Source organism: Manis pentadactyla, chromosome 2, assembly GCF_030020395.1.
Source record: "Manis pentadactyla isolate mManPen7 chromosome 2, mManPen7.hap1, whole genome shotgun sequence".
NCBI lineage: Eukaryota > Metazoa > Chordata > Mammalia > Pholidota > Manidae > Manis > Manis pentadactyla.
Window position 1 is genome coordinate 5,312,332 of NC_080020.1, and position 25,233 is coordinate 5,337,564.

Consider the following 25,233-nt stretch of genomic DNA (forward strand, 5'->3'; position numbering starts at 1 on the left):
AATCGTCACAGAATGCACAAATAGAACTTGAATTCATCTATAATTAAAGTATAAAATAGAATTCATAAAAAACTAGAAGAAAACATAGATGAGTATATTTTTGATTTTGGGTTGGGTAGGGGGGTCTTAGAGGGAGGGGAGGAGGACTTTCAACATTTAAGATAAATGTCAGTATCACAGAGGAAAGCTTATTTCCACTGTCAGCACTTGGGGTCTCTGCATATGGCTACATGCGTACACATAACACAGCTTCAGGAGCGGCCGTGCAGGTGAGGATGAGGCCCTCGTTGGTCTATCTCATGCAAAGCCCCTCCTTGGACTTGGAGGCCCTCAACTGTGGGTGTAAATCAACCTCTTTTACTCAGTGACCAATTAGGACCACACAAGGTACCTACTAGGGCTCCCTAGTCCAACAGCCCGCTCTCGCCTCCTTGGGAGTCTTTCAAGAGTCTCAGCAAATCGCAACACTCTTGCATCCCACGTGACTTGGGGTTTCGGGAGATGCATGGTGAGGTGGCATCCATCTCAGTCTCTCTACCTGAAATGCCCCTTTTCCACTTCTACCCGGCTGAAGAAACACCATGTCACTGTGTGAGGGGAAGTGAAGAAGTCAACTTTTCTAGACAGCGTGCTCTAGACTAAAGGTCACCAAACTTTTTACACAGAGGGCCAAATGATGCATATTTCAGGCTTTGCAGGCCACATTGTCCCTGTTACAACTACTCCACTTTACCACTGTAGCAGAAAAGCAGCCATAATGATAGGCAAGCAAAGGAGCATGGCTATCTTCCAAAAAAGCTTCACTTACCACAACAATCCGTAGGCAGGATTTAACCAGCCAGCAACAGTTTGCTGACCCTGAGCTAGACCAGAAACTCATCGAGAATGCAGAGGGTGTCTAGGTCTTCTGAAACTTCTACACAGAGTTTCACCACCTTCCATTCATAGCAAGTCAGTGATGTCTGTTTAAAAATTAAATGAATAAAAGAATAAATGAATGTGTTCCCTACCACTGCCTAATAAATCTATCCATACGTGCCTTTTAAAATTGATCTTTACTTTTCCGAAAGACTTGATTGTATCTTTTAGAGTTTAGGTCTGCAAGCATACTCCCTCCTGGGCTTGTACGAGTTAGGATTTAGTCTGGGCCTTCTCCATAGTTTCAAAGCCCTTTCAGAGCCAAACTAAACTGAGTGACCCCTGACCCCAAGACCAGTCCTCACAGAGGAAGCATGGGAAGTCATGTTCTGTCAGGACCTCAGAGACCAAACCAGCTCTAACCCGGAGGAAAACTGAGGGATCTTGGCTGGATATCACTGACATGAGGAAACAAAACTTTCTCTGGCAGCCTGGGACCCTTTGAGGCTTCCAAGGTCCCTATGGGTGGGAGACGTTAGGCAAGACCCAAGCACGTTCACTTGTCAGAAGCTATAAAGACCAGCTAGGAGGGATGTGGCTGGTTGCCTGCAGTGCCAGCTCCCAAGCCCCCACTCCCAGCATCAGCCTGTCTCATTCCTCCTGTGATCTTTGTTCCCCATTTTTGACCCACCATAACCTGAGTCACTGTTAGAGCCCCTATCTTCCGCTTCCCAGCAATCACCAGGCATCAGCCCTATTTAATATCACCTCTTAAAGCGGTCCTACAGGAGAGCATGTGGCCTGAGGATCCCTGGCCATCAGGTCATCTCACGTGTTCTGGACCCACTGATTCTCACGTCAATATCCTTGTCCCCAGCTATGCAGCAGTCATCATAGGTGCATGAGCATGGATGACATCCAACCTGCCAGGCAAGGTCCCAGGTTTGTCACGACTGCTTCTGGCATTGTTCGGGTGCAGCTGCAGGCAGATGATGCTCTCTCTGAGCCAATAAACTTGAGCAACTGAAAAGCCTGAGAATAAAATGGTTTCTTTATCAATTCCTTGGGTTCTACAAGTCAATGCAATTCAAGCAACTATCTGAACTCTCACAGCTAGAACTGTACTAACTGCTTTACAGTCATCATAGAATAATACCCACAATCCTATAATCACCTCTATTTTACAAAGACACCATGGCCCAGAGAATTAAGGAACTTGATTTAACATCCCACAGCTAATAACTGGGACTAATCAGTTTGACCAGAGTGTGGCTACGCCATCTTCATGCTAAATCCCATAGTATAACGCCTCTCTACTGGTGTCTGCCCTTTTTCAAAGACTTTCTAGTAACATATTCAAGATTATTTCAATGACTATGTTTTCACAACACTTAACTAAGAAACCACATTTTCTTTTTCAGAGATTTCATACACTATCTGTCAGTATTTTTTTAGCTTGTTTATTTGAATAACCACTACTAGTCATCAAGGAATCTTCTTTATATAAAATATTAAAAGTACTTCAATATTTCTGAATAATATCAAGAAATACTATGAGTGATGCCCCCCTTATGATCTGAAGAGAAATTGGAATGGAAAGAAGCTATCAGAGAACATATTCCTTAGAATAATAGATCATAAAAAATACAAAATATTTAGCCACGTTAAGTAAAACATAGTGGTTAGTTTGTACCGTATCAATAGTATACAGCCAAGTGAGTTATCAAAAGTTGTGACAGACTTACAGAATTAACCTTTATTTTTGTGGAAGGTGGGGGTTACATCGGTTTCCTGTTTAATATCATATATCTTTTGGGAAGCTCCTTGGGAATTATCTATAGTTTGTTTTAAATCACCATCACACACAACAAAGGTACCCAAATAATCAACATTTTCACTTAAAGACTTTCAGGATTAGGTACATTGGCTATTAAGTATTTTCCAGCGATGGCAGGCCAGTGGCACAGATGGATCTCAGTTCAGTCTCAACTCTCTCCTGACGGTCCTTAATCAGCTCAGCTTATTCTCAGAGGTGTTGGCAAGAATGAACATTTTTAATGGTAATTATCACAATATTACAACATGACAACCTGCGGTTATTTAGTCAATATGATGATCATCCTGGATCCTTAAATAGAACATTTCCTGGACACAATTAATAATTTATAGGCACAAAAAAAGAAAATCCAAAAGTATTTTTTCTAGGGTGATGGAAATGTCCTAAAATTCAATTGTCATCCTGATTATACAACTCTGCATACATTAAAATGCATTGAATTTTACACAAAATGGACAGATGTTATGGTATATAAAGTATATTCCAGTAAAGCTGTATTTCAATAAAAGAAAATATAGGAGGGAAAAAAAAAGACAAAATGTTGCTAAGGCTTTTAAAAATTACTCTCGTTACTAATTATCATTTGCTGATGAAGTCAGGCGTCGTGTTAAAGAGGCAATGAACATCATCTCCCTCCATCTGCCCAGTCCTCTGGGGAGGTATACCTCGCTCGCCTAGAGGGTGCAGGGAAGACCGCGTCGCAGGTTCCTGGTCCTGAAGAGCAGGGGCGGGCGCAAATCAGATTTCCGACCGGACTCCTGAGACAGAGCTGTGTTCTACAATTTCCTTCATTCTGGACACCGCTATTATGTAAACCTAATTTAAAATATTGGATAATTAGTCCAAATCCTCACCTAACTAGCATTTGAGTCGGCAGCCTCATGAGAAATTAAAATGCATTTGATGTGTGGAGTAACAGATCAGCAGGCTGAAATCCCCTCCCTGCCAGAAACCTCAGAGGTCGCCTTTGTCCTTCACCCGTAGGTAGGCTCCATCCTGAGGTGCTGGAAGGGTGGCATATTGCTCCAAAGCCACCTCGAAAGGCTGCGCCACCAGAGCCCATCAGAGGTGTAACCTCAGCCTGTGAAACACAGATCTACATGGCCGATCCTGAAGTTTATTAAAAAACGCAATCTCCTACAGAACAGCGGTGAATCGGTGGCACCAGTGTGGGTTTTGTGCAGGCTTGAGACTTTTCCCTAGGAACCTGCAGGCACAGGAATTCAAAATACTGCCTTTTGGCCTCTGACCTCTGGCTGTTTATGTTTGCTCTCCCTTCTGTTTGGAACATTCTCCCTAATCTTTTTATCCAAACTGCGCATCTGCAGTTCTCTCTTCTAAAGTATCACCTTGGTGCAACCTGACTTGACCTGCATGCCATTTCCATCCTCACTGGGATCCCTGTGTGCTCGGGGAGCCCGCACTGGGCAGGTGCAGCTCCCCACACCCGCTCCTGTGGATGTGGCTTAAAGCCCAGTGAGGGAGGGGGCATGTCTGCCCTTGACTCACCAGCACAGCACAGCACAGCACAGGGGAAAGCAGGCACCCCAGTAACAACCATTACTGAGCAACAGCCTAAACTTATATGGTGCAGGAGATTTCAAGTATTTGTTTTGTTTCATTTGGGGTTTTTGTTTCTCTTTTTGTTTTTGTATTTTACAGACTATAGTCCCTGTCGGTAAATTGTTTAATCTATGGGGATAAACGTATGTGAACAATGATACAATGCTAATACAATGTGGTGGGTTTATGTACATACACGCTAATTGAGACATACATAAGATACAATGGTAACACAAATTTGATTTACTCTCTATATTCACTTTTATTAAATAAATAAAATTAATAATATGAACCAAAAATTCAGTAGGGAAGTCTTAGTTACAGTAAAAACTCCTAAGACTGTTTGTCTCCTTTCAGATATCACTTGATACCAATGCAGTAACTGCACTTCGTGGACACAGAATGAAGGTTTTGCATGAGCTGAAGGGGTGGCTCCAACACTACATCAAAAACTTCTTAATTGTGCATTTCCTAAAACTCATGCATGCCAAGAACATACTATTGCTCCCAGTGAGTTCTCTCCCCACCCCACCGCACCTTTTGGTGATTAGATGTTATGTTGGGAGGGGAATAAACTTCAGGGTTACTTGGAAGTTATCATTATAGAATGTATCAAATCTTTGTGAAAGCTTATCTTTCCAGGTCAGTTTTGTCCTGGGACATTGCTCATCTCCCAGAACGAGGGTATGATGTAAGGACACTAAAAATTTGCTGAGGTTTTGCCAGCCAAATGTTTTCTCCTTTCGATCTGAATACATCACTGCAGGATCCTGGGGGTGAGTCTCTGAGGCGAGTGAGAAGGGCAGGGTAATTAGGGAGACTTACTTCCCTAATTTCTTGAGCATCTGCTATCTGCCTGGCACTGGACAAGATGTGTGATATGTACAGTCAAGCTTCAATTTTACAACAACCCAGCAAAGCCATGACTTCTCATTTTATACATGAGAATACTGAAATCCAGGTAAACACTCATAGTGAATAAGCGGTAGGTCTAATATTTTACCCAAGACCATAAGACTCCACAGACCTTTTCCTCTTCATACATACCCTCCACAACTACCTGTTCCCTCATGGGATGAACAAGAAGCAGATAAACTCTTTTAATATAATTTCCACTTTTGGAAAAAGTTAGAGCAAAATGTTATTTTAAAATAGAAATAAAATGTTGCCCGTGTTTGAAAGGGAGTAGCTTTTTTTCAAAATCATCTAGGTTTTAAGAAAACAGCCAACTGGTTTTATTAAGGTTTCTAAGTGATCAGTTGAAACGAATTGATTCTCATAACTACAGCACAAATGTAATTGGCGTAACAGATTTATTGAGCATCTTAACGTAGAGGGAGGGTCTTGTGAGCCTATGTATAATCACTTTCCAGAGGAGGAACTTCAGTGTCAGCCAAAGAAATTATCACTTACAGAGGGAAAAAAATAGACTGGGCGATTCCATCTAAGTGCCTTCAGGGTTTCCACGACAACCACAATTAGCACCATTTAATAAGAAAACAATGGATTTGCGGGCTCAGAATTACAGTAAAATACATGTCTTCTAATTTAATTCTACTATTAGAGATTCAAAGAGGTAATTGAATACCATACTGTGGCTGCCCCTGAACATGCTTTCCAGAATTTCTGATGTGTTGGGGACAATCACATCATTAGCATAAACAGTATTGATCGTGTGGGCTGTGGGAGGACTAAGATAAATGTGCTCTAGAAATCCCATCTGAGCGCTTAGCACCATCCCAAATCAATCACCGTCTAGGACAAATAAGAACGGACAAGTTCTTTGTACCAAAATGACCGAAAGACAAAAGGGATTCCCCTGCTATACCCCCATTTTTGGCTGCACAGATCACTCCCAATTACAAAGGTTAAATAAAGGCAAATCAATAAGCTGCAACTGTCAGCATTTCATGATTAGGCCCATTAAACCTTTCTGATCACCCTTTTCTCTTGCCTTGGCTTTTGAGAATGCAGAAATATGGCCACATCAATTCTCAAGCATATAAACTTGGCTGTGACTACGGCCTGCCTTTCGCTGAGTCAGCACGGAGTCAGGCTACGCAGTGACGGTGCTATAGACCCAGCTTTTCCTACCAGGCTTATGTTTTGTTACAAGGCCCTCCACTGCTCACACGTTTTGTACATCAGCCTTCTTTACTTAGCTGGTACTGCTATTTGAGGTTTCTAGCATGTCACAAGTTAATATGCTCCAAAAATTTTACTCTGTACAAAAAGATCATTTTTTTCCCCCATATACACAGGGTGGGACAGAAACATTTATAAGCAATTTTGGTAATGACAGTAGTTACTTTGTGTTCATTAGTGGACAGCACTTTGCAAACATTCTTTCATTTAATCCTCACAACACTATGAGGAAAGTATCATTATTATCTTCATTTTATGGCTCAAAAATAACCTAACCCCAGAGAAGTAACAGACCCAAATCACACAGTCAGCCAGTGGCCATGTACCAAATAAATGTGAAGATTTGGATCCTAGCAGCCTGGCCTAGGACTGGTTCAGTAAAGACACTTATTCCAGTTGATGGGGTCTGAAATCATTCAGCATCCTACAATCCAAATAGATATTGTTAATGGAATGTATTCACACAAACTAATATGTCTGCATCATGTCTTCCTGGCATTTCTTTCTTACAGTGTTTTGTCCTGAGAGGCAGACAAAGCAGTGGGAAGAATGGAGTCTCTTGGACCCAGGTTTACATTCCAGCTCTGCACCTCACCTTCTGGATGACCTTGGGCAAAATTCTTGACCTTTCTGAATCCAAGTGCCACCAACTGTACTATGCACCCTGCAGAGCTTTGGGGAATACTAACAATGGTATATGGTAAGTGCTTTACAGGTATGGGGTGCTCCCTAGATGGAGTCTGTAGTTATTTTGAGCTTCTTAAAATCAGAGCTCCTACAGGTCCATCTCAGACCCCAGTTCCATCAGTTGCCTCAACAAACAAAGGTTTTTCTAGCAAAATCCAGTAGATTACTGTATGCTCCGAATCCTGCTAGTGGAGTGGGTGAACGGGTTTCCCTTCATTTCTAAATGAGGGAAATCTTATCCAGACACCTCTGTATACAGAGCTATCAGGTAAGGTTTCAAGTCCCAGAGAGCTGGTCATTTTCTAATGAGGAAATTTTAGAGGCATGATAAAGCCAACTTACATGAAAAGATAGTTTGAGAAGGAAATTAAATAATGTCTTAGCCATAACGCCTGGCCCAAAGTATGGACATGGCAGAAAGGGCCCTATGCAGGGCACAGAGCACAATTAAAGGAGATAAAATGGGGCCCTCAACAGCGTTTGCTTAAGTCTCAGCAAATAGGAGAGCTCTTCTCATCCTCTGTATATTCAGACAGATCCTGAAGAGGCCCAGGGAGCAGCAGCATGTTCTGTAATATGTAAAGGATGTTGTTGAGATTCACAGTCCTAAAATTAGATTTGCAGGCTATTTCCTGCACTTGAGACAAGCCTTCCTTTCCATGCCTATGATTATCTTCCTGGAAATTAAAGTTCTGGTTCATTCAAAAATCTATTCAGTTTACAATAAAGAGGCCCCCAAGAAGCCTGGGCTTTCCCGCCTCCTCATGGCATTACCTGTACAGGACTGCACCCGCCTTCTGTGAAATGGGGGGCTGACGTGGAGACTGTCTTGCCTTGAGACGGTGCCTTAGGACCCAAGGGAGGTGCGGGGTAACATGGACCCTGGGTGCCTCGCAAGTTTGTTCACACAGTGAGCACCTCAAAAGGGGAGTTCATGTCTGGGATCTTACCCTTCTTTTCTGAGTTTAAAAATTTCAGGACCTTGATATTTCACAAATTAATGTCCCAAAGTCTGCTGTACTCACTTGGAAAATCACATCTTTAATTTTGAAAAAATATCAAAGTAACAGCTTTGCTTTTGGTGTTGATTTATATCAGTAACCTTGGAGTTGAGGAAGTAATATAAACCAAAAATGCATTTGGCAAATGGAATTAAAATCATTTATATGCACGCATACAAACATGCATATATGTACATATATGCACACATACCTCTATGTGCACGCATGCACGCACACACACACACACGTGTATATATGCAGTTGCTCCCTGGGAATGGCCTTAGTGGACTCATTGCTGGTGCTATTAGCCAAACCTCCACAGGAACTATGCAGCAATATTTTGCATTATCACGTATCATCCAGTCAAAACCCAGATGGTTGTCAATGAAGAATGCTTCCCCGCTAGGCAAGTCTGACATTGTGTGACCCGTTCTCTTTGAGACATCTGTTCCTGTCACCAAAGGGCTACAAGTGATTTTTGTCTAGAGTGAGGTTTGGGTAGAAAAATACACAAGTAGGAAGACCACTGATCACCTGGTGTGTTTTTTATCCATTGCTAAGGGGATTTTCGAATAATGTTCTTCCTACTCTGAGTCTTGAGGGAAACAGTCTTGGAATTACACTGTTACACGTGCAGCAGCTGGCCGGGAAGGAGCCCCAGCAGGTCGCGTGTGCACGCTGCAGCCTGTGACAGGAGACACCCGCAGCCTGAGCGCCTCCGGCAAGCGAGCGTTTTCCTTACACATTTTCAACCTGAATAAACCTCTCCTATTTACAGATGGAGTGATTCTCTCTCAATTTAAAAATCAATCATTATGAATAATTATAGTCATTGTTTATGCAATCATACTAAAATAATAATAGTGATACAACATCTGTGAAAGCAGCTGATGAAAACTTCTGCCTCTCCAGTTGCAAAACTATCCTGTGATTGAAAACTGACGTCTAAAAATTTGAAGGAAAAAGAAAACAACAGCAATGCCTGGATGAGCATGCGGAAAACTACCGAACTCTGGCCCCAGGAAAGCCAGTTTCTCCCTCTTCATTGTCAGCACATACACTGATCGGCGAATATGTTTTATTTTATTTTATATGGAGAACATGTCTTCACATCAGATGCACTTTATGGTTTCTGCCCCGGACAAGGTTAGAGTTAAATAGAAATAAACTTATGTATATAGTAATAGGAATACATACAGGTAAAAATCTCAAGAAGAGGGGAGCAGTGTGTGTGCTGGCATTTTGAAACCCTCTTCATTTTAGCTCTTGAATTCTCGGCTGGCATTCTCATGATTCCTGCGGTAGCAACTCTGACAGCCAAACAAAGGATCAGGGCTGTTTGTGGAAAAGCAGCACAGTTGAATTCATAAGCCAGAGAAATTCAATATACTTGTAAATGCCTCTCACAATAGAAAACAGGGGAGATTAAACACCAAAAAAACAAAACTATGTATTTCTCTAAGATTACTTGAATTCCAAAAGCAGTGAAGCCTTTTCATTGGGTTCTTGCAAGATGCCGTCATGGATTTTGACTGCATTCAGAACAGTTTTTTGGGGGATTCATTTTTAATGTACTATAAAATAATATTAAAATAAACTTAAGATGGGTTTTTAAAGATTGAAAAAAAATTATTCTACCCTCCTAACATGCTGTGTTCATTTTTGCTTGCTCTTTTCCATAAACATTTTCATATTGGAGGCTTATTCTTCATATAGCTGTAAACAGGGAACAGGTGGATTATTGCCAAACTATTTTATCTAAGGGAACATTAGTTTTGCTCAGATTTCTAAGGAGATCTTGCAAATATTATGAATAGCTGCTAAATAGTATGCAGAATTAATATAGGATTGTCATTCTTAATTATTATTTATTGGACATTTATTTCTAGTTTTATTATTATAGTTAATACTACAATAATGTTTTCATACAAATAGGTGTTTTTTTCTGCTGAATTATTTGCTTCAGATAAATTTCCAAGGCAATGCAGTTGCTGTATCAAAAGGCATACTTTGTGCTTGACTTAAAGGACTTTTCTTAAAAGGTAATTTCAGTTTACCTTGCCATCAACATTGTATGTGTGTAAGGTGCCTGTTTCTCAATTTCTGTGGTAGTTTAGAGTAAATGGGGGCAAAGTGGAGGAAGGCACAGAATGGGGAAGAAGGGAGGTACGTGGAAGGGTAATAATGGGTGTTTAATAAGTGTTGGTTGAATGAATGTGTAATTGGACTTTCCAAATGCTCAAATCCTTCCTTGAAAGAAAAAGCAGTCTAGAATAAAGCACTTGTCTAGCACAATGAGTGGTTCCACTTTCCTCCAAAGTTTTGGCTCAGTAATAGAGCATGTGTTGGTTTCCTATTAGCTTTAAAGTAGAAATAAGGTGCTCTTTTCAGCATGATTTTTTATTATAATTGACCATGAACCACCTTAATACCACTATCATAGGACAATACCTTTTATCATCATTTCCGATCTTTAACTAAATCCACTTCTAAGGCAATTACCTGTCTACTGTTGATCGGCCATCTGTTTCCCCAGTAATTACATGAGCATATCACTTAGCAACAGGATGCATTTCCCTTCCACATTTCCATAGAACAACATGGTTATGGCTTCAAGGAAGAAAATAATGAAGTTTTCTGTTATTTCAAATAAACATATAATCACTGGCCCTGTGCACATCTGAGTGAATGGATGTGTGGCTCTGTGGTCCCCTTATCCCTGCTTGCTGTAGTAAACGGTAGGAAAGAGATGCCTGCCTTCCCTGGATGTCTCGTAATAACAATGGCAGCAACTCTAGCGACTACCCAGACACGCAGGTACAACTTTACAGACATTATTTTACTTAATCCCTACAACAATCTGATGAGCTAGGTATTTTCATACTTAACTGAGAAGTTTTATCCCATTTATAGATTAAAAAATTGAGGCTTAGAGAGATGAATTTCCCTAAGGTCATAGAGTGACAGAACTGGAATTCTAAACCAGAATTATCCACTCAAAAGCCTATGTTCTTAACCACTGCATCCTTCAAACTGATAACAAAATCAGTTCATTTATTACTTGGATAACTTGATGCTTTCAGAACGGTTTCATACAGATGAATAATGAAGGAGAGATTGGAAAGAGTCTCTGGCTTCTTGCTTAGACCTCCCTGTGTTGCTCTGTTCTCCAGCCAGCACCTGGCTCTGTGTTCTGAGCTCAGTTTAGGGCCTGTGGAGATTGATCTGGGTGCTGAGAAACTCTCAGACCCTAGCTAGATAGCAGATGTCCTGGCCCAGGGAGTTTCATCTCCTTATCTAGAGAGTGTCTTAATAAAATGGCTACTCATTAAGTTTCCGGGCATAAACAGACATTTGCGCTTGTCTGCCTTATCCTAGACAGCATCACTTGGATGACCCACTAGTATTTCAAGTTCAAAAGGTGCAAAACTAAACTCACTTCATTCTCTTTTTTTGACCCTCTCTAAACATTCAAACTGTCCCTGGTCCGGTGTCCCCTGCTCCTGTTAATGGCACTACCAGAGATGGGTTGTTCAGGAGAGCCTGGCGATTCAGTCCATCTATGCTTCCTCTCCCTCATCCACTCTTGTCCAACCAATTACTAGGCCAGGCACCACTCTCATCCACCTGCTTCCCTCCATCCCTGCTCTACCAGTGTCTTGGTTTAGCTGTTTCCAAAGTCACAGGCTGATATTCTGGCACCCAGAAGTGGCCTAGGCTATCTATTCAGTTACTGCACTGCAACTCCAAGGATCTTTCTAAAGTACAAAGTACATGTCTGATCTCTACACTCCCCTGGGAGACAGTATGTGACTCCATGTTGCCCTGAGAATGAACTTCTACAGTGGCCAGGTATCTACAGATACATAGACACAGACAGGTACGTAGAGAGAGAGCTATCTATAGATAGATACATACGTACATAGGGAGAATGAAATGAAATATGAGATTTATGTATATAACACATATATTTGTTCTATTAGTTCTGTTTCTTTCTGGAGAAACTCTTACTGAACACCAATCATGACAGAAGAGAGATCAGCAACCTGATATTTTCCCTCCTTCTCTAGAACCATAAGAGTTTTTGCCAGCTGATTTTGTGGAGCTGACAATCCCTGCAATAACTAGGATTCATTAGAACAGGTTTTCAAGATCTTGGAGCATCCTGTGAGTCACCTCAGAAACCAGAGATTAACCAGAGTTCCTGCAACACTCAAGTGAGTTTCCGGGAACTCCGGGGCTGTACAGCATGAAGCCTCTGCTCTGTGGCTTCTTCATGCCACAGACAGTCGCCAAAGCCCTGTTCCAGAATTTGCAAGTCCCAGAACTTCCAAGTTTGCAGCGTTTCTCTCTCTCTTAATAGGCTGTTCAGCAGACATTCATGCTTCTTATAAAACAAATGCTGAACTTGGCAATTTAACATTATTTTTTCAGATAAATGTAGAGCATCACTGTTCCTAATGGAAATTTTTTGGGGAGCCCTTTGAGTAGTTCATTGCTTGATTAATTTACCCTTTCTGACCATCAGCATATTCTTAGAAAGAGAATGAAGTTTTATTATCTAAATTCATTATTCCAAACACATTAAAGAATTATAGAAACTGTCAGGGAGAAAATAACATACAATGTGTATATGCCATGAGAAAGAGAAATAATTTTTTTCTTAATTGGGATGCTCTATTTCCAAATATTTTTCAAAGGTTTATGAAAGGCCTTGACTTTAATGTAAGATATAGTAAAAGAATTATTCCTGACAATATGCTTCTCTTGCTTTTTAACAGGGTTTCAATTGGATCACTGATATAAAATATTCATTTTGAAAATTATTTCACAAAAAATAAGAAGATTAAGTAGTTGATGCTTGTAACTATGATCTTTAGAAACAGACAAATGACATTAAAGCTTATTCTTCATTATCTTTTTGTTCTAAATAATCTCTGTTAGGAAGAGTATTGCTAATATTTAAATTAACTAAAGAAGCAATTAATTCTCTTATTAAATTAGAATGAATTAAATCCATAAGAACTTCTTTAATTCTAAAATTTTACATAAAAATTACATGATATCTCCTTTACTAAGAAAAGTATTCTCAGCTGTAGATTTAAGTGTAATTTTTTTAAATGAACTACATTCACAATTAATTTCTCATCTATTTTATTCTTCTTGGGGAGATTTAGTTTTTGATATGTAATAACTTGGGGCAATGAAATATATCCCAGGACTTGTAATTTCTTAAGAACAAAGAGCAAATGCAGAAATCCCAAAATATCCTGGTCTAGGTTTAGGGACAATAAATATATTAGAACTGAGTAGAACATCAAGGTTCCACTTCTAAACAATCTTCCATTTTCATAGTGCCAGTGAGCTTAGGGATAGAACATACTACCCAAAATAAAGTCTATACCCCACAAATAAGTAGGGTTAGAATTCAGTAAGTAGTTGTTAAGATCTTAGCACTACATTGGTACTGTGAAGAGAAAAACAGAGATTGCAAATGAACAAAGGAGCAGCCCTTTCAGAAAAGAGAAAATATGCAAATAAAAACAGAGGTCAACAATAAGAAAGAATGCAGGATTATGGCTGACTATAAAATTTGAGACTTATACACTTCCATGAAAAGTCATAATCAGGACATGTAGTACCTACATGAATCTGAAAAGTCCAAAATGTGGTCATATGTAAAATCTGGGTGAGCCCTGTATCTGAGGTATCTCCTGCTGTCTCCGTTAGTTCCAATGTATGTCTGCTACTGGACCTATGACTAGTCAAACCAGTACTTTTCCCTTGAAGGCCAGTAAATATAGAAAAATGGAGATTTCCTTATAAATCATTTTATCCAACTCTCAGTCTCTCTTTATTTACAGAACTCAAGCCAAATAAATAAGAATCGTACATTACAGAATGTTTTCCAACTTAGATTCATGGGTAGAATTTTACGGTCCTGTGGCAACATAAACAGAGCTGAGTCACAACCAAAACCCTATATTTTGAAGTGATCAGTTGTGCCACTTAAACAAACAGAACCATTAATCAAGTGACAGATTAAGTACACAGATAGAATTATATACAACAAAACATAAGCCACTGTCATTTCAGGACATTATATTTGAATATAGAGAACAGAAGCAGTTAGCATGACATACACCGAAGCACAGCAGCAGGGCAGGCAGAAGGGGAAGATCTATTGAGTTGGAGGGTCCTAGCTTTTTTCACTAGCACATATATGCAGATTGCCTTATCAGGACAGGTATTTATTAAAGTGGGCTTTCCAATCATTTGTCCTTCTTTTTTCTCTTTCTTTTTTTTTCCAGAAAAGGCCAGATTTGGTGAAGGACATCAGTGGGTCATTTTAGTTGAGTATTAACAATCACTGGAAACCCAATAAACAGCAGAGTGCATACCCACTAGATATGAGACACTGACCTTACTGTTTTAACAGCCATCTTTACAATCTGCATTAATCCTAATGAGAGAACAAGTCATGGGGAATCTACTTCAATCACAGAGATCCCTAGGTTACCATCAAACTTGAAAATGTAGTTATTGTTTGTTACAAATTCACAGACGATATTTTTCTTCTCATTTAGATTTTTTATTTTAAACTTAACAAAATGTCTTTCAGACTGAGATTTTTCTCAAATGCCACTCTTATGCACACAAAAGAAAAGAGTAACATAACTGAAAAAATTAGGTAAGACATTTCTAAGATAAAGACAATTATATCACAACTGTCACATGACTCCCAGCAATATTAAGACCATACTGATTTTAGAGATGTTGAAATGTGAAAAAGAAACTATAAACAACAAATGTTATGCACCCATATACACACTACCTTGCTTAACTTACAGAACAATTTTTGCTTTTGTTTCCTTTGCCTGGGGAGATATGTTCGTGAAGAAGTTGCTCATGTTTATGTCCAAGAGATTTTTGCCTATGTTTTTCTTTAAGAGTTTTATGGTTTCATGACTTACATTCAGGTCTTTGATCCATTCTGAGTTTACTTTTGTGTATGGGGTTAGACAATGATCCAGTTTCATTCTCTTACATGGGGAGAGTCTAGTAGCCGTAAGTTGCTCATGTAATTGTACATTAATGATACCAAAATAAAAAGATACAGAACAATTCCAACATCATCAAAGTCCCTTGTATACAAGTTCCTTGTCACACCTCCCTCCTCTCCACACACAAGATAACTACTCTTCTGAATTTTGTATTTATCATTCCCTTGTTTTTCTCTATAGTTTTACCAAATATACAGCCAAGACATATATATTCTTGGGTCATATTTTTCAACACAGCTTAGCTTTGAGAAGTCCTATCAGGCCTCTGTTTAAGCCATGGGAAATGTGTTCAGCATTGCAGCTATTAATTTCTGAGGAAATAGTGTTCTGAGGAATTCACCTGGGAAGCATGGGCATGTCAAATGCAGAAGGAATTGCTGAGAGGAAAGGGTAGATAGGCAGGCTGAAGCCAGATTGTGGAAGGGCCTGAATAGTCCATGAGGGAATTTGGATTTTATCCTGATAGTGTCAGAGCCATCTGGCCTGTTTTAAAGGACATGGCATGATCTGACCTGTGCTTCACGAGGGTTCCTCTGGTGTCAGGAAGATAGATTCATGTGGAGAGAAACTGGAGGCAGGAAAACTAATTAGAAGACAATTAACAGCAGCCCAGTGAAAGGAGATAAGGATATGAGCTATGCCAGAGGCAACAGTTGGAAAAAATATAAATGAGTATAGGAGGGACACTTCAGCTATAAATACCAAAACTGGTAAAAAGCAGGGGTGAGGAGACAGACGCTCAAGAGACAACTCAGAGGATTTGCACTTGGCTGAGAAAAAAAATAAGTGGTATCTTTAGGGGGAAAAAAAGTGAACTCAGAAAGAACAATTAACTTTTTAGAAAAACATGTTGTTTAGGTTGACCATAGAGTTAGATATTACCATCTGATCATTTGATAATTTTTAAGTGTCAAGCATCACAGCTAAATAAGATGTCCCTCATTCTTGTTTCCTTCAACAACAACTTGGAATCCATTCATAGACAAAAAAGGCTTTGTGGGAGCTGCGGATGTCGCCACGTGCCACAGGACCCAGGAGGAGCCTCATTCACCCACACAGACGGGACCCCAGCTCTGGGCTGCAAGGGCCCCGGAACAGCCCGTGTCTCTCAGCCATGACCCGGAGGCCCTAGGAACCACCACCTAAGACAGTCACCTGTAAACGGGACAGCCTCTATGGGAGTGCAGGTTTCTGACAGACACCACCGGAGAGGGCAGTTTGTAAGGACGGGAGGAGGTGATGCTACTTCAGATGCAGAAACAGCAATGAACCTCAAGGAACATAGAAAATCAAGGAAATATGACACATCCCAAGGAACAAATTGATTTCCCAGTAGCTCATTTCAAGACATGGAGACCTATGATTTACTCAATAAAGAACAGAAAATAGCTGTTTTAACGAAAAACCAGTGGGCTACGGGAAAACACAGAAAGACAATTCAATGATTGTGATTGTGTTTGAAATAGCATAATAAGCAAGTTAAGTCAGACTGTTAGATAGTAAGGAAGCTGCCCTTGAACCTTCGGTAACCATGAATCCAAAGCCTGCAATGGCAATAAGTACATATCTATCAATAATCACCCTAAATGTAAATGGACTGAACGCACCAATCAAAAGACATAGAGTTATGACTGCCCTTGCACTGTTCACCATGTAAGAACTTATTCACTATGTAAGAACTTGTTCACCATCAAAGAACTTGTTCATTATGCTTCAAAAGATTGGAGGCTGTTGAGAATTAGGCTTGGGGTTGATTAATGATTGTGCATTGAGTCCCCTATACAGAATTTTATTGTTGTTAACAACCATTTGATCAATAAATATGAGAGATGCCCTCTCAAAAAAAAAAAAAAGACATAGAGTTACAGAATGGATAAAAAAGAACAAGACCTGGCTATATGCTGCCTACAAGAGACTCACTTCAAACACAAGATATACACAGACCAAAAGTGAAGGGATGGAAAAAGATATTTCATGCAACTAATAGAGAGAAAAAAGCAGTAGTTACAGTACTTGTATCAGGCAAAATAGGTTTCAAAACAAAGAAAGTCACAAGAGACAATGAAGGACATTACATAATGATAAAGGGGTCAGTCCAACTAGAGGATATAACCATTATCAATATCTATGCACCCAATATAGTAGCACCTTAATAAGTGAAACAAATACTAACAGAATTAAAGGAGGAAACAGAATGCAATGCATTCATTCTAGGAGACTTCAACACTCCACTCACTCTGAAGGACAGATTAACCAGACAGAAAATAAGTAAGGAGACAGAGGCACTGAACAATACATTAGAACAGATGGACCTAACAGACATCTACAGAACACCCAAAAGCAGCAGGATACACATTCTTCCCAAGTGCGCATGTAACATTTTTCCAGAATAGATCATATACTAGGACACAAAAAGAGCCTCAGTAAATTCAGAAAGATTGAAATTGTGCCAACCAGCTTCTCACACCACAGAGGTATGAATTTAGAAATTAATTATGCAAAAAAAAATCCCAGAAACACATGGAGGCTTAACAACATGCTCCTAAATAATCAGTGGATCAATGACCAAATAAAAACACAGATCAAGCAATATATGGAGACTACTGAAAACAAATCAACACCCAAAAACCTGTGGGATACAGTGAAGGCAGTTCTAAAAGGAAAGTACATTGCAATACAGGCTTACCTCAAGAAAGAACAATCCCAAATGAACAGTCTAAACTCACAATTACTGAAACTAGAGAAAGAAGAACAAATGAGGTCCAAAGTCAGTAGAAGGAGAGGAATAATAAAGATCAGAGAAGATATAAATATAATTGAGAAGAATAAAACAATAGAAAGTATCAATGAAAGCAGGAGCTGGTTCTTCAAGAAAATAAACAAAATAGATAAACCTTTAGCCAGACTTATCAAGAGAAAAAGAGAGTTTACACACAGAAACAGAATCAAAAATGAGAAAGGAAAAACCACTATGGACACCACAGAAATACAAAGAATTATTAAAGAATACTATGAAAAATTATATGCTAACTAATTGGATAACCTAGAAGAAATAGACAACTTTCTAGAAAAATACAACCTTTCAAGACTGACCCAGGAAGAAACAGAAAATCTGAACAGACCAATTACCAGCAATGAAATTGAATTGGTAATCAAAAAACTATCTAAGAAAAAAAAAAAAAACTACCTAAGAGCAAACCCCTCAACCAGATGGCTTCACTGCTGAATTTTATCAAACATTTAGAGAAGACCTAATACCCATCCCCCTTAAATTTTTCCAAAAAGAAGAGGAGGGAATACTTCCAAACTCATCCTATGAGGCCAGCATCACTCTAATACCAAAACCAAACAAAGAACAAAGACCCCACAAAAACAGAAAATTACAGAACAATACCCCTGATACACATAGATGCAAAAATCCTCAACAAAATATTAGCAAACTGAAATCAAAAACACATCAAAAAGATCATCCATTATGATCAAGTACGATTTATTCCAGGGATGCAAGGATGGCACAGTATTCAAAAATCCATCAATATCATACACCACATCAACAAAAAGAAGGACAAAAATCACATGATCATCTCCATAGTTACTGGGAAATGAAATTAAAACCACAATGAGATACCACCTCACATCAGTTAGGATGGCCAACATCCAAAAGACAAGCAACAGTAAATGCTGGCGAGGATGTGGAGAAAGGAGAATCCTTTTTCACTGTTGGTGGGAATGTAAATTAGTTCAACCATTGTGGAAAGCAGTATGGAGGTTCCTCAATAAACTAAAAATAGAAATACCATTTGACCCAGAAATTCCACTCCTAGGATTTTACCCAAAGAAAACAAGATCCCTGATTCAAAAAGACATATGCAACCCTATGTTTATCGCAGCACTATTTACAATAGCCAAGATATGGAAGCAACCTAAGTGTCCATCAGTAGACGAATGGATAAAGAAGATGTGGTACATATGCACAATGAAATATTACTCATTGTGTAATAGTAGGAAATGGTAAGAGAACAAATCTTACCATTTGCAACAACATGGATGGTGCTAGAAGGTATTATGCTCAGTGAAATAAACCAGGTGGAGAAGACAAGTACCAAATGATTTCCCTCATTTGTGGGGTATAACAACAAAGCAAAACTGAAGGAACAAAACAGCAGCAGACTCACAGACTCCAATAAGGGACTAGTGGTTACCAAAGAGAAGGGGTTGGGAGAGTCTGTGGGGAGGAAGGGAGAAGGGAATTAAGGGGCCTTATAATTAGGACACACAATATAGGTAGGTCACAGGGAAGGCAGTATAGCACAGAGAAGACTATTAGTGACTGTATAGTATCTTACTATGCTGATGGACAGTGATCGCAATCGGGTGGGGGGAGTGGGACTTGCTCATATGAAACCTTCATAAGATTGTATATCAATGATACCTTAATTAAGAAGAAAAAAACATAAAAGCTCTGTTGTAATGAATAAGAGATAGAAGTTACCATAGTGATTTCAAAATGTTCCACCTCAAATAATATTTCAGAAATAACTATCTTTTAACAGGATGATGAAAAAGAGACTAACAATGAAAAAAAATGTCTTGCACATAAACAAATATAAAGTCAGCAAAGAAAAAGATAGGCCAGTGTAATCTACATGGACGTCTTCAAGATATAACAAGAATATCTGTTTCTTTGCTCAACTTGAACAGAGACGCATAACTGGAAGATAAAATGAGATACTGAGTTTGTGCCTTGTTCTTGGGGGAAAACCAATGAGCAGTAAGGTTATCAGCAAGAAGACAGCCCAGGGGCCTAACGAGGTGACGTAGGATCCCAATCCACTGCCCACATCACAAAGGTAATGTAATGAAATAAACCTCTGTAAGAGGCCTCAGGGACATAGCAGTACATCAACGAGAGGTCAGAACTGCAAGATAAGGGACAAAATGCCCAGGATTCTCTTGGTTTTGTATAAATATTCAAATTCAAGCTGGTGTGTTTAAGAACTTATGGGGTGCAAACAGTGATGCCCTGGAGCCAGCACCAGCTCGTGAGAGCCTGTTGCTAAATTTTCAGGAATTTTGCAAGCCAGTTTTTACAAATACACATTACTAAAAAAAATAAATGCTACAAACCTACTTAAATTTCATTACAACAAGGGCAATAATTACTTAAAATATACTCCTTTCTAATTGTATTATAAATTTTACTATTATCTGTGCTCTTGATGTTTTTATACCAACTGTTGCCTATTGTTACATCTATGCTGGCCACCCCCCTGTGCAGTGACATCATGGTGGTAGCTTGGCATTGGTCAGGGTGGGAGTATTTACACCACAGAAATTGGCAAATGCTACAAATCAGACTTGGCTTCTTGTTTCATTGACTATTTAGACTTAAGAAAGTGGTAAAGAAAGGGCAGTGGGCTGGACTGAGAGAGAAAGACAGTAACCTGCAGTTCAGGAGCTGAGCAGGGGTCAGCCTCAGATGAGCCTTTTTCAGGCCAGAAAGAAGTCTGGATTTTATTTGTAGTGGAAAAGGAAAGGTTTAAAGCAGGGGAAAGATGTCATCTAATTTGTATTTTGTAAAGCTCCCTCTGGTGCTTCTATGAAGTGGACCACAAAGGCCACTCTACTTGTTCAGGTGACAGATAACGGTGGCTCAGACTGAGAAAATGGTCAGTGGCGATGAAGAAAAGTGAAAGGACATGGGGGTAAATTCTGGAAGTAGAATTGAAAACCTTGGAATCATACGCAGGTCAACTCTGACCAAGGATAAACACCCAGTATACAGTTAAACTGCAATCTTTAAATGCTATTGCACAGAACTTTAAGGTACAATAATAGTTTTGACCTGCTAGGTGCGAATCTTTTTACTACTGATTTCTGTCCCTTTCATAAGAAGTGAAAGAAGACAAGAGTCCACTGTCTATTTCACATGTCCTGTGAATCCCATCATGACCTATCAGTCTCCAAATAGGTACCCATGTTTCCATACCCACATCCACTCTGCTGTTTCAAATTGCTGCAGGTCTCAGTTTAAACGTTATTACCTGAGAGAGGCCTTTCCTGGCCAACCTAAGAATAATCATGTTTTCCCCCATTATTTTGCTGTCTCAGCACCCTGTTTGTTTGCTTCATAGCAACAGTCACAATTTATAATTGATGATTTCGTGTATTCATTTGCTCTGCCTTCCTCCCCCACTCGAACATTGACGGTCCCTGCCCTAATTTAACATTTCATGCAAATATCAAGAACAGGCTTTGGCACATCACAGGCAATCAGTAATTATTTGGTAAGAAAGAAAGAAATGACAGCTCATTTTCTTTAGGGGCACTCAGCATTGGGGTAGAAGCCATAAGAGTCACAGTTGTAAGTACTAATAACTAAAGTACTAGTTATTTACTGAGCAGGTACTATTTGCCAGGTACTATTCTCAGCACTTCACGTGGCCTTACTCAGCCCCTACTGATCTAACCCTGAGGGGGGCGTCTTATCACCATTCCCATTTTAAAGCTGAGGAAACTGAGGTACAGAGGTCACGTAGTTTCCCCGAGATCACGCCGCCAGGAAGGGCCTAGATTTTATCCTGATCGTCGTACTCCACATTCAGGGAACTTAACCACACAGTACATTCGGGTAGGATGGCACAGGCCTGAGACAGGGTCAGCCTTATGTTTGAGCAAGCAAGAAGGCTAATTCTATTAAAGCCTGAGAATCTCACGTTCTGTCGGCCTCCAGATATATTCCCACATTCACCCTGTCTTCTGCCTAAGCAAGTGTTCTCTGTTTCATGTTTGGAAAGTCAGGACAGTCATTGTCAAATGTACCCATGCGAGGGCGGAGGTCAGAGTCTGAGGCGTGAGTGGACATTTCTCTGCAAGGGAAGTATCCCCTCAAGGCCTTTCCCACTAAGCAGCTTCAGGTTATCACTTACTTTCTTAGAAGCTGCAAAGAGTCGGATGCTGAGGGTTTAACCTGGAGGGCAATATGCACAAGAATGGTAGGAAGTCTTGGGGGTCATTGTCAGGAGTGGAGAGGAAGCACAAAACGCCAACTCAAGGGTAATAGGTCTTCAAGGGTTGGATGGAGTGAGGCAGGCACCCTCAGAGGAGGCACTGATGGAACTACCAAAGGAAAAGCAAATGGAATGAAGTAGGGAAACAGAAACGATGTGGCACCAACACCCGGCTTTGCAAACCTTACAGTTTTAATCAGGGCAGAAAGACTATAGATGATTCCAGGCTGAGGCAGCCTTTCGTTATGTCTCACGGCTCTCTGGCTTCAGGTGAGCGGGGCCTTCTACTACCATGTGGAGGGTCCACACCCCTTATTCTGGCTTCCGGAGCTCTGGCTTTTATGTTCTCTCTTTATCATTTCTTTAATTTTCTCTTAGTTTTTGTGTTAGATCTAATAAACCTACCTATCCCTCTATCCCAAACAAGGCAATACTGCCCAAAGGCCACCAAATTCCTGTATTTAATATGCCCCAGCTATTAGTAAAAGTTCAAATTGGTAAAATACATGCATAGGCCATTAATTACCATTTTGATGGCATCATTAGATTTTCAAAAAATTCACTTGACTTGCTTGATAGCCTGGCAACACATTTTCCTTGCTTTGGTACCATGTAGTAACAGTCAAATAAACATTAAATTATTTATTATCTGCTCTTTTTTTCTCAGATTGAATTGTCCTGTTATCTTCAACTCCAGTAGAGACTATTCTGTGATGTCTCATTAATTTTCCTTGCCTTCCTGTGAACCTTCTCACACTATTCATATCTTTCATATTTGGGACATAGGACTTTAAGCAAGTTTATATGATGTGAAAATTCCAATATAATATGAAGACCACAAATTCAGACTTTTCTAAATACATGTATTTTATGTGTGTGTGTGCACATGTGTGTATATGCTGTGTTTATACGTACATATTTGACATTGTAGAAATAAAACATCTGGTATTTTCATCCAGATGTTTGACATGTAGTTAGGATAATCCAGAGGGTTGTGTGCTTTGGGTCATGCTTTTTTTTCCTATTCTGTTCCTTGATGGGTGTAACATGCAGATAATCAAAAGATTTGTTGCAATCAAGAGAGAGTACATCTATCATTTCTCCTTGATCTACCACATTAGATTAGCTTAAAAGGATTTGGTTTTAAGTAGGACACATTAGTCATTATCCACTAAGTACCTTCTTGTCTTCAAGTTATTTGCAAATTGATTGAATCAATGTTTCTGCCAGTATTTTCTTAAGCATCCAAGTGAAGGTTACTTGTCTCTTCTGCTTGTTATATGACTTGTGACTTCAGTTAGTCCTCTACTGGTGACAGATTTCCCTGTTAACACTTCAAGATAAAACCTTTAGGGAACCTGACATACGAATAACAGGAATACATTAAAACCAAGTTTGGTGGAGCTGTTTCTATTATTAGAGTTCCTACATATGAAATTCTGCCAGCATTTGAAATGCATACTGAATGCTTAAAAATACTATTACCATTCTCAGCTGTGTATTTAATATCAGATTTGGCGAGCAGGATTGTGAAAGATAGTTAGTTTACTACTTTTTGCAGCCACTAAATGTGGTGAATCTTCAGTTTTCCTAAGTGACCACAACCTAAAAAGACCAAAAAATTAAAAATTATACTAATTTCTCAGGTCTTTAGATTTATATATGAATTAAATTATATGTAACACAAAGTCACTGTTATTTCATGACTTGTGTAATTGATATGCAATAATATGCTGCCTCTTAAAAATAAATGTCTGCATTTAGAAATTAGGTTAATTTTCCATATTGATATGTCTGGAGGAAAGCATGGTATAAAAGGAACAGAAATGGACTTAGGAGTTCCATGGGCCTAATTTGAGTCTCAGCTAGCCCACCTACAGGCTATGTGATCTTGGACACGTAACCTAAGCTCTTGAAGCCTCAGTCTCATGGTTAGTAAGTCAGTGTGGTATAGCCTATCTCATTAATTTGCAATGGGCTTAAAATATATAATATAATTAAGTTAGCACAATAGCTCACACACAGTAACTGATAAGTAAATATTAGGGTTCCAAAGATTCATAGATTCGTTGAAAACCTGCCAAACCATTTTGAGCAATTACTTGCCCATTTCTTCAGCACAGGGGCAATGCGATGTCATGTAAATCACCATTGTGTGGTTTCTGAGATATAGTCACATGTGTGTTGATGAAGTTGGAACATTATATTACTGGTATTATCAGATTAGGCAGAACCATCCATATAGGATAGCTATGCTACATATATGATCTCTGAGATTGCTTTTAGACATGGATCAAACAGCATTCAGATCACAGGCACTATAGAAAATTGATGTATGCTCCAGTCAAATTACTGAATTCATAAATTAACATCATTTACTACATGCCAATTATTTTTAGAGTGACACATTGCTAAGAATTACACCAGGAAAGATGCAAATCAAAGCTAGGACCTTATCCATCCTACCCAGCTTAAAAAGTGAGCCTCAACACTGTCTGGGACTTCTGTCAGGAGGTTGTAGGGTTGCTCCTGACCCTAAAGATAGCCATTATCACCATTAGCATCAACATGTGAATAAATATATAAGGTCCATGAAGGCAGGGCTATTGAATATATTGATCACCAATATGCCCCTAGCACTCAGAAAGAAAATCTAATACATAGTAGGCTATCAAAAGGTATTTTTTGAATGAATGAATAAATGAATAAAATTTAAATTAGGCAACTTCTTGAATAATCAACCAGCCTGTGGAATGATTATGTCGTAAACCCAGCTCAAGGCTAAAGAGTAGTTCAACTCTTATGGTTTCTGAATGTTTCTCCGAATATCTATATATAATTTCTCGCCTTACTAAGCACAGTCTAGTGAACATAATTGCATCTTTCCATGATGTGATGGACCATTGCAACTTCAGGATTATCATGCTAAATCCATTTTCACCTCTCAGCTATAGGTACAGAGGTAGGAAGGTAAGAATTGGGATGAAAGTATGGTCCTGAAATATAAATTTAAGAGTCTCATTAAAATAAATACCTGTATCAAGAAATGTTTTCATCACTTATATCCT

At 39.3% G+C, this 25,233-nt stretch overlaps 1 long non-coding RNA gene across 1 annotated transcript; it reads right to left on the bottom strand.

The window, feature by feature from the left end:
* Positions 1–816: 816 nt before the first annotated feature.
* LOC118922243 (uncharacterized) lies at positions 817–23,620 on the bottom strand. Its single transcript, XR_005028669.2, has 3 exons — positions 23,345–23,620; positions 22,085–22,274; positions 817–1,890 (listed from the first exon to the last, which is right to left on the bottom strand). It is a non-coding gene; the product is annotated as an uncharacterized LOC118922243 (long non-coding RNA).
* Between the last annotated feature and the right edge of the window lie 1,613 nt (positions 23,621–25,233).